Below are 13,081 nucleotides of genomic sequence, written 5' to 3'. Positions count from 1 at the left end.
GTTCGGATGACTTCGTCAGGAGCCACGAGCATCGTCGGGTATACTCGGGTGCAGCGTTCGAATGGTGGGGATTTGAACGGACATGTTGTGTGCGTAGTCTGGAGAGTGGGGTAGTGTTGGTGGGGGAGTTGAGAGGCGGAGGGATGGTTCGTCGTGTTGGTCGTAGTTATCGTCGTCTACGTTATACTCCCGGCGTGTGAGAAAGAGAAAGAGTAAGAGGAGAGAGAGAGATAGAGTGTGAGTAGCGAGAAAGTGTAGGTGGATAGGAAGAGTGGGGAGGGTTTTACTAACACATAGAAACGGACGATACCACTCGAGCGAATATCCCCGCTCCGATGTTCGCGGCAGTCCGACGCCGGTCGCGCAGCTAGCATGGCTGGATTTTCTCGCAGTTTTTCGCCGGTTCTCCCGTGGTAAAGAAAGAGAGAACGGAAGAGAGAGAGAGAGAGAGAGAGAGAAAGAAAGAAAGAGAGGTAGAGGTAGAGGTAGATAAACGAGACACGTAGTAGCAGCAGCAGCAGCAGCAGCACAGAAACGCGTTGCATTCGATAACGCATTCCTTTGGTTTCGTCCTATTCAGTCGTTTGTCGTACGTCCTAGTATCAAGACATTTGCTTCTTATTCTATCATTCGAGATAAGCACAAAGAAAGAAAAAGAAAGAGAGACAGACAGATAGAAAGAGAGACAGAGAAAGCGAGAGAGAGAGAGAAAGAAAGAACGAAGAAAGGAAGGAAAAGGAGGGAGAATACATAGGCGATCGAGTCGCGACGTGAGCCAGAACGGACGCCAGATGCTCGAACATAACCTCAAAAGTGAAACTCTGTAGTCAAGTCTCTTACCATTTCCTTACTCCAGTCACGAAAGTTCAATTAATTCGTAATACACAAAAAAACTGATTTCTATGATCTCCTATCTCTCTTTACCACGCGACACGTGCTCCTTCTGCGTGCGTTCCAACCAATCGTTGCTCTTGTTGTTGTCTGATTCCTCGCGTTGAGCATACCTCGTCGTCTTCGTCATTTTCGTCGTCGTCGTTGTCGTGTCGTTGTCGTCTGTCTCTCTTCTCGCGCGTGTGTTATCACTGTGTCAACATAAGAGAGAGAAAGACAGAAATTTGGCTAATTGTCAATTTTAATCGCGTGTATAAAAATTTGGAAAAATAGATAAGCAATTTAAAGAGATTAATTGATACTAATTGGAAAGAGATATATATGTATAAAAAAAGGAAAACAAGTGTATCGTGTTGTTGTAAGTGATCAAAGAAATAACAAAATTTGAAGCTAAAGAGAGAGAGAGAGAGAGGGAGAGAGAGATAAAGAATAAAATCGGAAAGAGAAGGAATCGCAAGGATCAACGTTGATCGTGTTTTCTCTTCTTCACCCTGCTCATCCTCTTCCTTGTTGTTGGAGGAACGGTAAATCTTTGATGTCCGACAAACGGTAGAGGGAGTTTTTGAAGAACTCGTTTCGTGTTCAACGAATCACGCTGGGATCCTCCTCACCCCGCAATCTCGTCTTTTTAGTTTCAAACGAGCTGTTTACGGTAAGTTTACACAGCTATTATACCTTTATATAATCTTTATTTATGTTTTTTTTTTTTTAGAACCCTTTTAGTCCTATTTACGTGTGTATTTTCTAGCCAGTTTGTGGGAAGTAAGGATCGATAGTTTCTTTTTCTTATATTATTATTCTTTTTGTTATGTTTTGTTTTATTTATTATTTATGCGTTGCATATTCAACTTACGACAGGTTGCAGGAGAGAAGTTTTGTTGTTCTGCTGGAAGGTTTATCGCGTGACGTATTCGTGTGTAATGCATCCGTGTAACGCATCCGTGTAACGCCATGCGTTCCCTCTAAAGTAAACAAACATCTCACTGCTGTGCTCTTTTATTTCTTGTTAATTTTATCTGCGATATATTGATATATACCCCAAGATAAGCGGAAAGTTATTCTATCTTCAACCCCCTCGACAATCTGAAATTGAATATACAATTTGGTTCGATAAGTTTTATTTTGGGTAAGAAATATTTTTAAAAGTTATTCTTCTACTGGATCTATTTTGATTCTATTGGTTTTTCATTATTGTTTTTTCTTGTTTTGTTTGTTTTATTTTATAGCGAATTTTATTTTTAATAAGTGGTTTGTGTGTTTTATGTCATATATTTTATTGTAAGATCAAAGTAGAAATGTGGATTGGTAATTGTAATAATTGTATATTGTAAGAATTGATATTTTTTTTACAAAATAAAGATCACCAAATTATACAATTTGTATTATGTTTAACCTTCTGTTACTTTAAAATCAAATACTCGTTTACCTATATTTTTTTTTAATTTTATTTTATGCATTTATTTGAAAAGTATTTCAATTATCTTGTATTTCAATGTTAATATTTGCCAATTTCATGTTATATTCACAATCAATTTTATATAATTATACTATAATGTTAACTATATTATCAATTTTACTCAACGTATTATACGTTTTTTACTGAACTAATATAAGTTGAATAATTGTTTTGCCTGTTTTAAATGTCTGCGTAATTTGGCCTAATTCTTTTTTATCTTTGATGATTCATCATCTACTTGTAATTTTGTCTATTTCTCTCTCTCTCTCTCTCTTCTCTCTCTCTCTCTCTTCTCTCTCTCTCCTTCTCCTACTTTTTCTTCCACTTGTTTGTTTCTTCTCAGCTATGAAATGTTTTTTCATTCTTATATCGTAATCCTATACTCGGCGTTTCTACTATGTTCTCCTTTTTTTAACGTATAAACGCCTTAGGATGTTTCTCTGGAATCCCTTTTCTACCTTGATTAAAAAGTTCGTTCATCCTAATTAAGCGTGTAACAGAGAAGAATCTTGTTTCGCGGACACGTTACTGGAATGAAAAAGACAAAAGGGGATTATTCTTATTATGATCTAGAATTAAATACAACTTTCACGTTAAATGCAATTTATTTTTTCGATCAATCCTGTAAATCAAATCCATTGATGTAATATTTCCAATCTAACAAAAAAGAATTAATTTTATATAAAATTTTCATCCCTTTATTCGAATAACAATATTGAATTATAGTTTATTATAAAAATGCAATCAAATTATACAGAAAATTACCAACCCTAAAGATGGTAAAAAATTATTTAATCAAATTAACACAGATCACGTTATTTTACTAAACATTTCTTAGCCATATACTCATAAATTAAAATACAAATTTCTAATAATATTAATTAAGCAATTCCCTGAATAAATCGTTAAAAAACATTACGAAACACAGGACAAATAAATCGTAATAATTTTATTTTCTATGTTTTTTCTTTTTTTAAATGAAATCTTGAAATTAAATTAATTTTAAATTATTAGGGATAATTGTTTCCGTACAACTTAGCTCAATTAATTCTTGTGACAGAACGAATAGTATATTTTCGACATGAAACTCGATCGTTCTCTCGAAGAAAATGTTACGTAGAAAACTTCTATTATTGTAGACACAAGATAACCCTACGTGTCCTATAGAATGACGTGGCGGAGAAGGCTTCGTCAAGAAGGGCTCGATCCAGGAAGAGTAATTTTACAGCGCGCAAAAGCGAGCCGGTCGATACTAAAACGTGAGACGGACTACAACGTTTCGCAAGCTTTTTATTCTCATTTTCTTTATTTCAATCTTCTTCTAAGCAAATTTTTTCCTAAAGGAAATTACATTTATCGGTTCTCAAATTTCAGGCAATACGAAACATCGGGGAAAGAAAATTTGTTTTCTTATTTAAAAAACAATCAACATTTAACTAGAAAAAAGATTTTGAAACCATTCTGTTAATTCAAAAATAATTGTTATTATTTTCCATGCTTAAAATCGAATGACGCAAAAAATAATTTTTTTTCAAAAATCCCGAACGCAAATTTATGATTGGAAATAAAATTTGGTAACGTTACATTTTTTAAATATTCGATATATATATTTTACTAGAATATAATTATTCTATTTAAAATATAGTTTAAATATAGTTTAAATATAGTTTAAGCATAATCATTTATAAATTGTAATAATAAAATAAATAAGATATTATAAAAAAAGAAAAGAAAAAAAGAAAGATACTTCAGTAGAATAACTTGAAAGTTAAATAATGTTATAGAGGGTTAACAATAAATTTCTGCCATCGTGTTAAAGAATAAGAAAAAAGAAGATCAAGAAAGAGAGGAACAGAGAAAGAGAGAGAACGAATGGAGCCGCGCGAATTAATTATTTCTCCGATCGTTTCTTGACTTCCGAACGAGTTTCCAAGGCAAGTTGGAAAGTCGTGCCGAGCATTTACGATTTCTTCCTCCGAGTTCGCGGAAGAAGTTGGTAAGGAAAAACTCGTAAGACCGTAATACCGAGGGACGAACCGGTCGATCGTTCTTGATCATCCTCGAATGACGGAGCGAAACTAAACGACGAGTACGCGACTAGTAGTTATCATCATCTGTTACGAGACAATTGCTTTCAGCTCAGGTTTTAATCAACCGGATATCCTAGTATTCCTTATCTTCTTGGAAATGGAATATTCTCTGAATCTTATTGTTCTAACGTTTGTTAACTGTTTCATTATTAATAGTATTCAATTACGATCTGGACAGTATTCAATTTAATAAGCTCACGGTATTGTATCTATTAACAATAAGATGATTCCAATAACCATGTCGATAATTTTCAAAATTTCAAATCATTTATTTTATGACAAATTATTCTATACATTTTGTCAAATCTTCGACTTAGTTTATTCTCATAATTAGTTGCATATTTGATAATATTTTTACCTGGTTATGCATTAGTATTTGTAATCTAATTGTAAGTCCTATTGCTATATAGATTTATCATTCAGTTTGTGTACGAATTTTACTAAATTTTGTTATACCTTGAAACAATGAGAAACTATTCGCGACTCTTCTTTGATGCAAATGTAAGTAGTAGTCGCCATTGTGGAACGATAAACGAATGATAAATAAAAAATTACGAATACTGATACGTGGTAGAATAAATATGTGGGATGCGAGTACCTCCAGACCAAACTTAAGTAGGCGTTCGTGGGGAGATTGGACGGTGGGCCCTGGATAGCTCAATGGTTAAGAGCAGTCGCCCGGAAAGCGGAAGACCCGGGTTCGAGTCCCGGTCCAGTCAGTCCAACGGCCCAATTTTTTCACGAATCCTACAAATATAATAGAAAAATACCATTGTGTGTGTGTGTGTGTGTGTATCGACTCATTCTTATAATAAATATAATACAAATGTAGATATACGTGATAATGAATATTCTTCGAACAAAGAATTGTATTTTGATCTCGTTTCGAAAAGAACTTTTGTATTCCAGAGGGAGAGAAGGTGGTTGGCGTAGTCACGAACGATCGTGCCGATTCGTTGGCTGATTCGAGCCGATGCTTCGTTAACGGGTTAAATTGGATTTCCTCGATTGTCGCTATAACGACAGTTCCCGCGGTGACGTTTAATTAGATCGTAGTATAGTCGTGTGGAAGAAGGTGGTCTGTCCTAAAAAACAAAGTACCTTTAGAATGACAATTTAACAATCTATCAGAAATAGATCATAAAGAAAGAGAGAACAAATCCTTATTTCATATTAATCAATTTACGAATTTACCTACACTTTTTTTCTATAGTTAAGTAGCTACAAACAAATCAAAAGAAAAATTCGCGATCGTCATAACCGATAACACATTTTTGTTTCAAATGGTTAAGAATATTAGTACGAGAAACAAAAGTTTCCAACTTCTGTTACTTTCTTTTCTGTGTTGTGTGTGTGTGTGTGTGTTCGTTTCGTTTTTAAATTATAAATGCAAATGATGGGATAGCGTTGAAAAGGTAGATAAAAAATCGTTACGAGCTTGCTCTTTGAACAAGCGTGTGTTAGCGTCATAAATAAAGGTAGTAGGTACTACTCGTGAACATAGAAAACACGTTAGCTCGTGTTGCTCGCTGTCCGCTTATATGCGCCAGAGAATCGCGTAACGAGCGATTTTATTTTACCGTATATGTCTTCGTTTCTCTTTATAAACGAGTAAATAAGTATATACAGAGAGATAGAGATAAAACGAGAGAGATGGGAGGGGGGGGGCTGGGGTAGGGTTTGACTGTTCGACGAAATAACGTATGCATAATACAAAATGTGCGTGAATCTCGTTCATAAAACGCGTTAAGTCATCAACGCGAGAGACTCGTTAATCGTTCACACCACGAAGAAACTCGTAATCGAAATGATTAAGCGTCCCGCTTATGCATACCATACGATTACCTGGTACTTTTATTAAACGATTACGCGGCATCCTACATCCTGATTAATATAAATTTCATTACCTATCTGTTTTTTTTCTTTTTTCTTTTTTTACCTTATGGCTTAACCATAACGAGAATTTTAACGACCCGATGAACGCACAAAATTTAACCGAAGGATAAGTAGATGGTATTAAAATGTGAAAGATGTTTTTTAGAAAATTTTTTGTTTTTCTTATTTTCTTTTTTTTTTTTTTCTTTTTTTTTTTTCATAACGAGGTATCAATTATAATTCGCGAATTATGTTTCGTGATAGAGAAAATATCTTATTAAAAAGAATTCGCTTGCTGACCAAGATGACGACAAAGACGTGATGGAGGAGGAGGAGGAGAAAAGGAAGAGGTGGAAGGGGGAATGGGGAGAAAGAAATCGCCGTAGGTGTCTCCCAAAGCTTCTTTTATGGCTCGTAAAGGAAACGTTGCTCGTATGTAAATAAGTGTTCTACAACGGTGTTACAAAAAGGCCCCATCGTTTACCTTATGCATTGCAACTCATATTCCAAGATGGTCAAGCTGCAATCTAATTATCAAGCTTAACGAGTATCGCAGCGTTTGATTACTTTCAAACACGAGCTTGTAAATAAACTATCGATGTTACATTTCAAACACTATTTCGTTTTTTTTAAATAATTAGGGTAGTTTACATAATCAGAACGGTAATTATTTTCTAATTTGACATCATTTGCAGGACTTTTTTTTACTAATGGTTTATCATTATATCGTTATATCATTTATGTATTAATTGATCTAAATAATTATTATGATTATTACGATTAATCTAATAAAATTGTTGAGATAAAGAAGATGCATCGCGTAGAATAGATTTTTCTAATAATCATCATGTTGTTTTTCAGAGGATGTAAAAAAAAGCTTTATTACTGTCTATCAAATTATCTTTCGATGTTATTTTTGCTATAAATCGATTGGAAAATTTTGTATGTTCAAAACAGTCTTCATTTTTTATTTGATATTCGTTGCTCCTTTATTCGTAAATTATTTTCCATGCAATTATTTATGCATTCATAGACTAAAATTAACATTATATTACGAATATTATGATAAATTGAATAAAATATATTCGTTTTCTTAATAATCGTCTTATTTTTAAAACAGCAAAAATAAATTATTACTATCCATCACGTTATCTTTCGTGTGTTTACTCTTCTCTTATAAATTGATTAGAAAATTTAATTATATAAAAAAAATTATATAATAAATTGATTAGAAAGTTTAGCATGTTCAGAATAGTTCTAATTTTTAATTGCAATATCATTTATTCTTTTATTCGTTAAATATTAACTATGCAACAACTATTTATTAATTCATAAATCTAAATAATTATTATTATGAATATTATGATGAATTTAATACAAATTTTTAATATAAAGAAAATCCTTTTTGTATATTCGTTTTTCTAATAATCATCTTGTTTTTCGGAGGGCATAGGAAAAGTCTTTATTCTTTGGAAAGAGGAGAATAAACGGGTGGGATACGAGGCGATAAAAGGAAGAGGAAAAGGTCGTTGATAGTTCTCTCTCTCGTGTAAGTGAGGATACGAAGCCACTGTCGATTTAATTGGCCATGGCGAAGTTAATCCAAAGTCGATCCTCGTCTCTGCTTTTGGTAGCTCGTTGAAAAAGATAGAAAGAGAGAAGGGGAGTCTCGAGAACGTCTTTTCCATTGGTTAGATCACCTTTAAACGACGCGTTCTACTTTAATGCAACGTCTTAGAAGTTCTCTTTGGAATCCATAGTTCGGGGGATGTTGAAAAAATTTCTACATCTTCGAGACGCTTTTTTCTTCTTTTTATTCTTGGAGAATAAGAGGAAGGAGAAGGAGAAAGCAAAAAGTGAAGTCTAGTTTAAATAAGAGAATGTTAAAAAAAGGAAGATAAGATTTTTGTTTTTTCAGTCAATTTGAATAAAATAATGTTGAAATTTTTAATATTATACGAATACTTTAAATGTGGGATATTAAAAATTATATTTTCGATAGAAAATACTGAGAGGTATACAATTTATTTTCATATTAATATATATTCTGTCTTTATTTAAATATGAAATACAAAATATTGATTAAATTAAAAAAAATTACTTTATCCAACTTTTTGGATATGAGTTAACAAATATAGTTGAAAAATAATAAAGTATTATAGCGTTATTTAAAAACAAGATATTAAAGATATTTTTTTAATTAAAAATTCAATATCACAGTGACCATTTTATGCAGAAAATTTTCATATTATTTGTTGGCCAACTCGATAATTAATAATTTTGTGAAAGATTAGAAATTTGACTTACTTATGGGGGAATAAAATAAACGAAAGTTTTGAGAAAGAGTTGAAGAAAGATTCTTAGCTCGTTAAACCACGTGGAATGTCGAATGATTTCTTTATGAATCTCTTCGCTTCTCAATAAACTTCTTTTCGCAGTATACTACTAGATAACATGAAAGTAAATATAAACGATATTTCTATTTAGAAGCATAACTCTCTGTAGAAAGACTTTGTTCGGCATACCGATTAAAAGATTCCGATTGTCGTTATCGAGAATACCAATATATTAAATATCTAATCGAGGTCATTTCGTCGTCCTGCCAGCTTCCGTTCGTAGCTTCCATTTATCATTCATTATTTACGTCCAATAATTATTGATAACGTGATTGCAATATCGATTAGCGTTGCATAAGTTATTGACTAATATATATCCACATTTAGTAGATAAATATTTATTATTTTTCGGAATCTTGAAGTTATTTTAATTAAGAAAATAAAACGCAGAAAAACAATCGTCGTTATTCCGGGAAAATAAAATTAGTAAAAAAAGAAAAATGAAGAGAGAGAAAGACAGAGAGAGAGAGAAATAAATCTAAAAAAAATAAAATTTAAAGTATTCGTTCGAAAGGGAACAAATTGGATAAGTTCGATCGTCGAGCATCGTCTTATTAAATGAGTTATTATTGTGAAACTTCCAGAAATCTCGTTATCGATGCATCCAAGTAGGATGAGCTTTATGAGAGAAGTAACTATCGTTGTAGAAGGAACCGTGAGAGAGAGAGAGAGAGGATCTACAAGAGAATCTTCGACGTGACTTCGCATGCCATTGGCGAGCCATGCACCAACCGACTTCCTGAAATTCCTTTGTCTTTGTGCCATTCTCTCTCTCTCTCTCTCTCTCTCTCTCTCTCTCTCTCTCTCTCTCTCATAACGTTTATCTTATGACAGTTTCATGAAATCATGTGAAAAGAGAAGAAGAAGGTGGTAGTAGTAGTGATGATGGTGGCAATGATGGCATGGTGGTGGTGGTTGTTCGATAAATTCATCTCGTGCTTTTAGGTAAGGGTTTAGATAGTTAGGTAGAGTAGCTTCAAATATTCCAACAATATAAGAGCAAAATGATATATCTTTTCAAAAACTTCCCATCTCTTGGAATTATGCGAACGATTTGATCTAAAATCTTTAGCTAGTTTGAGAACAGTTTGTTTTTCTCTTATGTTTCGTAACGATATTATCAGAAATTTACCTGTCCTCGAGTAAAATACATGTAGAATGAAAGAGAAGAAAAACAGAGAGAAAGAATTTGAACCAGCCTATTTCGTGCTCTAGCTTGCACCATAATTTCCATCATCCTCGAGTAGATGCTATAAAAGGTATTAAAACGAATACGGTGGGTGCGGGTTGACGATAATAATGCATCGTTTGTGCTGCAGATGTAGCCTTTAAAAGGAGACTAGGCGGATAAGAAGGAGGCGCGTCTGTTCCTAAAGCCATAATCGTTGGATACCGTTCCCTTTTTTTTTTTCTTTTTCTTTTTTTATTCTTAAACTCCTTTACCACCTATAGATGACGCAACTCACGATCTCCGATCGATCTTTGCACGTTACATTATAATGCGGTTTAGTTATATCGATAGGTTAAGATATCATCGTTCGTCGTTAATTTTAAGTGGGTGTAATACCAGCATAGCAAATTTTCCTCAAACTTTACGGTTGTTTTTCTCTTTTTTTGTTTCCGCTTTTTTTTATTTATATTAAATGACGAACCATCTGAAAGGACGTTTCACGTGGCTGGCAGCGGGACGTTTATTTTCTTTCTAAAATACCGATTTTACGGAAATTGAGTAGGAAGAAACTTCTCGAGGATGGTAAAATGAGGTTTCGAAAAAAAAAGAGAAGAAAAAAGAAAAACAAAATGCTTTCGAAACTTATAACACGTATATATTTCGAGCTACGAGGTCGCTTTGCGTTTGCTATTTATTTCGTACTTGGAGAATTTCCTAGATAGATAAGAATATAATTTAAACAAATGTACGAATTAACACGGAAAAATAAAGCAACTTAACATTTCGTCTATCGCCCTAATACTTGGCATAATTCTGACTTAAATTAGAACATTATGAAAAGAAAAAAAAAAGGAAGACTTTACTATTAATAAATCGATTTTCGTGATATGACGTAGAACACAGAGAATAAAGAGAAAAACTTATTGCCATTTGACGAGATAATTTTTTATATTTTCATTTCATCCATACACAAATAAAATAAAATAAAATAAAAGAAAAGAAAAGAAGATAAATATATCGTAGCGTAGAAAAGAGTTTGTATCTGTCACGTATTGGAATTATATATATATACATATGTACTGTTAAAGAGTGAAATCTCTTAATCAATTAAATAATTAGTCATTCCATGGAATAACTAAACTGACCAGTTAAAGTATGAAATTAGGCAGAATTAAATATAATACTTTATTAAATTTTTGTTATTAATATACTACAAATAAAATATACTATTATGAATCGAAGCAAATCCAAATCGATATGAAAAGATAACATATCGTTATGCTCCATTGGTCTTGATTAACACGTCGTACGACTAACTAATTGGCTCCGCAAGGGGACACAGGATCCATCCGGCAGGATTTGCATATGGCGATTCGCTCGATCATCGATCGACTAGTCGCGGACACGGTATCGTGCAGTTCGTTCGTGCATGCACACACGTATACACACACCCACACATACAGAGAAATACCCACGATCACGACCACATATACATATATGCACAAAGAGCCACAAGCTTTATAGATATATACAGTATTATAGAGTGTAGGTGATAAGGGGAGTGAGGTAAAGAGGAGAGGAGAGAAGAAGGAGGAAGGTGGGGAGGGGGGTGGGGGAGGGAGGAGGAGGGACGCGTTTATCTGCACCAAGCTTCGTGCATGATAATTAAGCGTATTCTAATGCATTCCGCGTTAAAAGGACGAGGCAGCTAGGAATAATGCCTCTGGCAGACTGCCGGTAATACTCGTATAGCATCCTCACGATCGTCGTTGACAATGCAGCTCGTTTATCGGCTAAGACGCTATCGCAAACGACAAACCTAGTTTGCTCGATGGTTTCGCACACAAAACCAACGAAAGAACGAATGAACGAAGGAAGGAAGGAAGGAAGGAAGGAAAGAACGAACGAACAAACCAGCCTTCTGGCCTATTTCTTTTCTTCTTCATTCTTGCCATTTTGAAGAAATTCGATGATGGCAGCAATGCCGTGTCTTATCGTGTCGTTGGTAAAAGAAAAATGAGCCTTCGTCGTATTCATTAGGTACGGTGACCTTTTCAATTTTCCTCTTTTCTACGCTACGATATATTTATCTTCTTTTCTTTTATTTTATTTTATTTTATTTTATTTTATTTTAGTTTATTTTTGTATGGATGAAATGAGAATAATATTTGTTTATCATTTAGCTTTTATATATGCAAAAAAATCGCAATAATTATCTACACTATATAATATTGATCGTACGATTCGTTTGTATTTGTCACGTATTGGAATTATATATATATACATATTAGACTGTGCCAAATAAATCGACTTTTTTTTTTTCGGTCCCATATCAAAATTTCGTTGAGAGTGACGAAAAAAAAATTGTGTCAAAATTTGAGCCCTTATCTTCATTTTTCAGTTAGCGCTCGCTAAAATAAGAATTTTCGCCAAAAAAAGTTTTTTTTCACTTATTTTTTGGTTATAGACAATTCAATATACCAAATATAAAAAAACCCTTGGTATGGTTTTGTAGGAAATTAAATTCTCTACAAAGATGATTTTTTATCGAACTTAAAAAGTCAACAGCTTTTTTTTTATAGCTGATTAAATTACATTTCGTTCTATAATTTTCATTTTTAATTATTGATGAACACTTATTAAACTACTTCCTAACGAAAAGAACATACTAATGCAATTTTTCTAGGAATATTTATGATCTAAAAAAATAGTTTTTATGCCGTAATGAATGTAAATACTGTTGAGTAATTTATATTCTTTACTTTTAAAATAATGAATTACATGTCAATTCTATTTTTTTTTGTTTTTCACCTTATTGATTCACAAAATTCGGTGAAATTTTTCTGTTTACAGTGAGAATTGAACAAACCAATGATTGTATAAAAAATCATTAGTATTTTAATAGAAATAGAAAATTACTAAAAACGAAATATCTTAAAAAATTTTAATAAATTAAAAAAATGATATGCTAATCTAAAAAAAGAAGCTGCATCAACTAAATTTCTTAGACATCTCTGGTACTTGGCCGAAGATCTTGTGGCATTATCATTCTTCGATGAAAGAATTCCATCGGCCATCAAGATAAAATGGTTCAAGCAATAAAAAATCGACAGAGTACAACAGAAAATACGAGAAAGTTATGTTTGAAACAAGAAGATTTAAAATCATTCGGCTCAAAAGATATAAGTGATTTTGTTACTCA

At 33.0% G+C, this 13,081-nt stretch overlaps 1 protein-coding gene and 1 non-coding gene across 4 annotated transcripts in view; both read left to right on the top strand.

The window, feature by feature from the left end:
• Positions 1-13,081, top strand: part of LOC122524733 (bifunctional heparan sulfate N-deacetylase/N-sulfotransferase) — a 324,826-nt gene that overhangs the window by 167,274 nt on the left and 144,471 nt on the right. Inside the window, exon 1 of one of the 3 annotated variants that reach the window (XM_043647140.1) lies at positions 99-1,543. The exons of the other annotated variants lie outside the window; for them this stretch is intronic. The gene's annotated coding sequence lies outside the window, so the exon portion shown is untranslated. Of the gene's footprint in view, positions 1-98; positions 1,544-13,081 lie in introns of those variants that run through there. 3 annotated transcript variants of the gene reach the window in all.
• Trnas-gga lies at positions 5,082-5,156 on the top strand. Its single transcript has one exon. It is a non-coding gene; the product is annotated as a tRNA-Ser (tRNA).

This window comes from Polistes fuscatus, unplaced genomic scaffold (assembly GCF_010416935.1).
Source record: "Polistes fuscatus isolate 324 unplaced genomic scaffold, CU_Pfus_HIC Scaffold8, whole genome shotgun sequence".
NCBI classification, from domain to species: Eukaryota; Metazoa; Arthropoda; class Insecta; order Hymenoptera; family Vespidae; genus Polistes; species Polistes fuscatus.
Note: the sequence above shows the minus strand (reverse complement) of the source record. Positions and strands in the feature narration are given on the sequence as shown.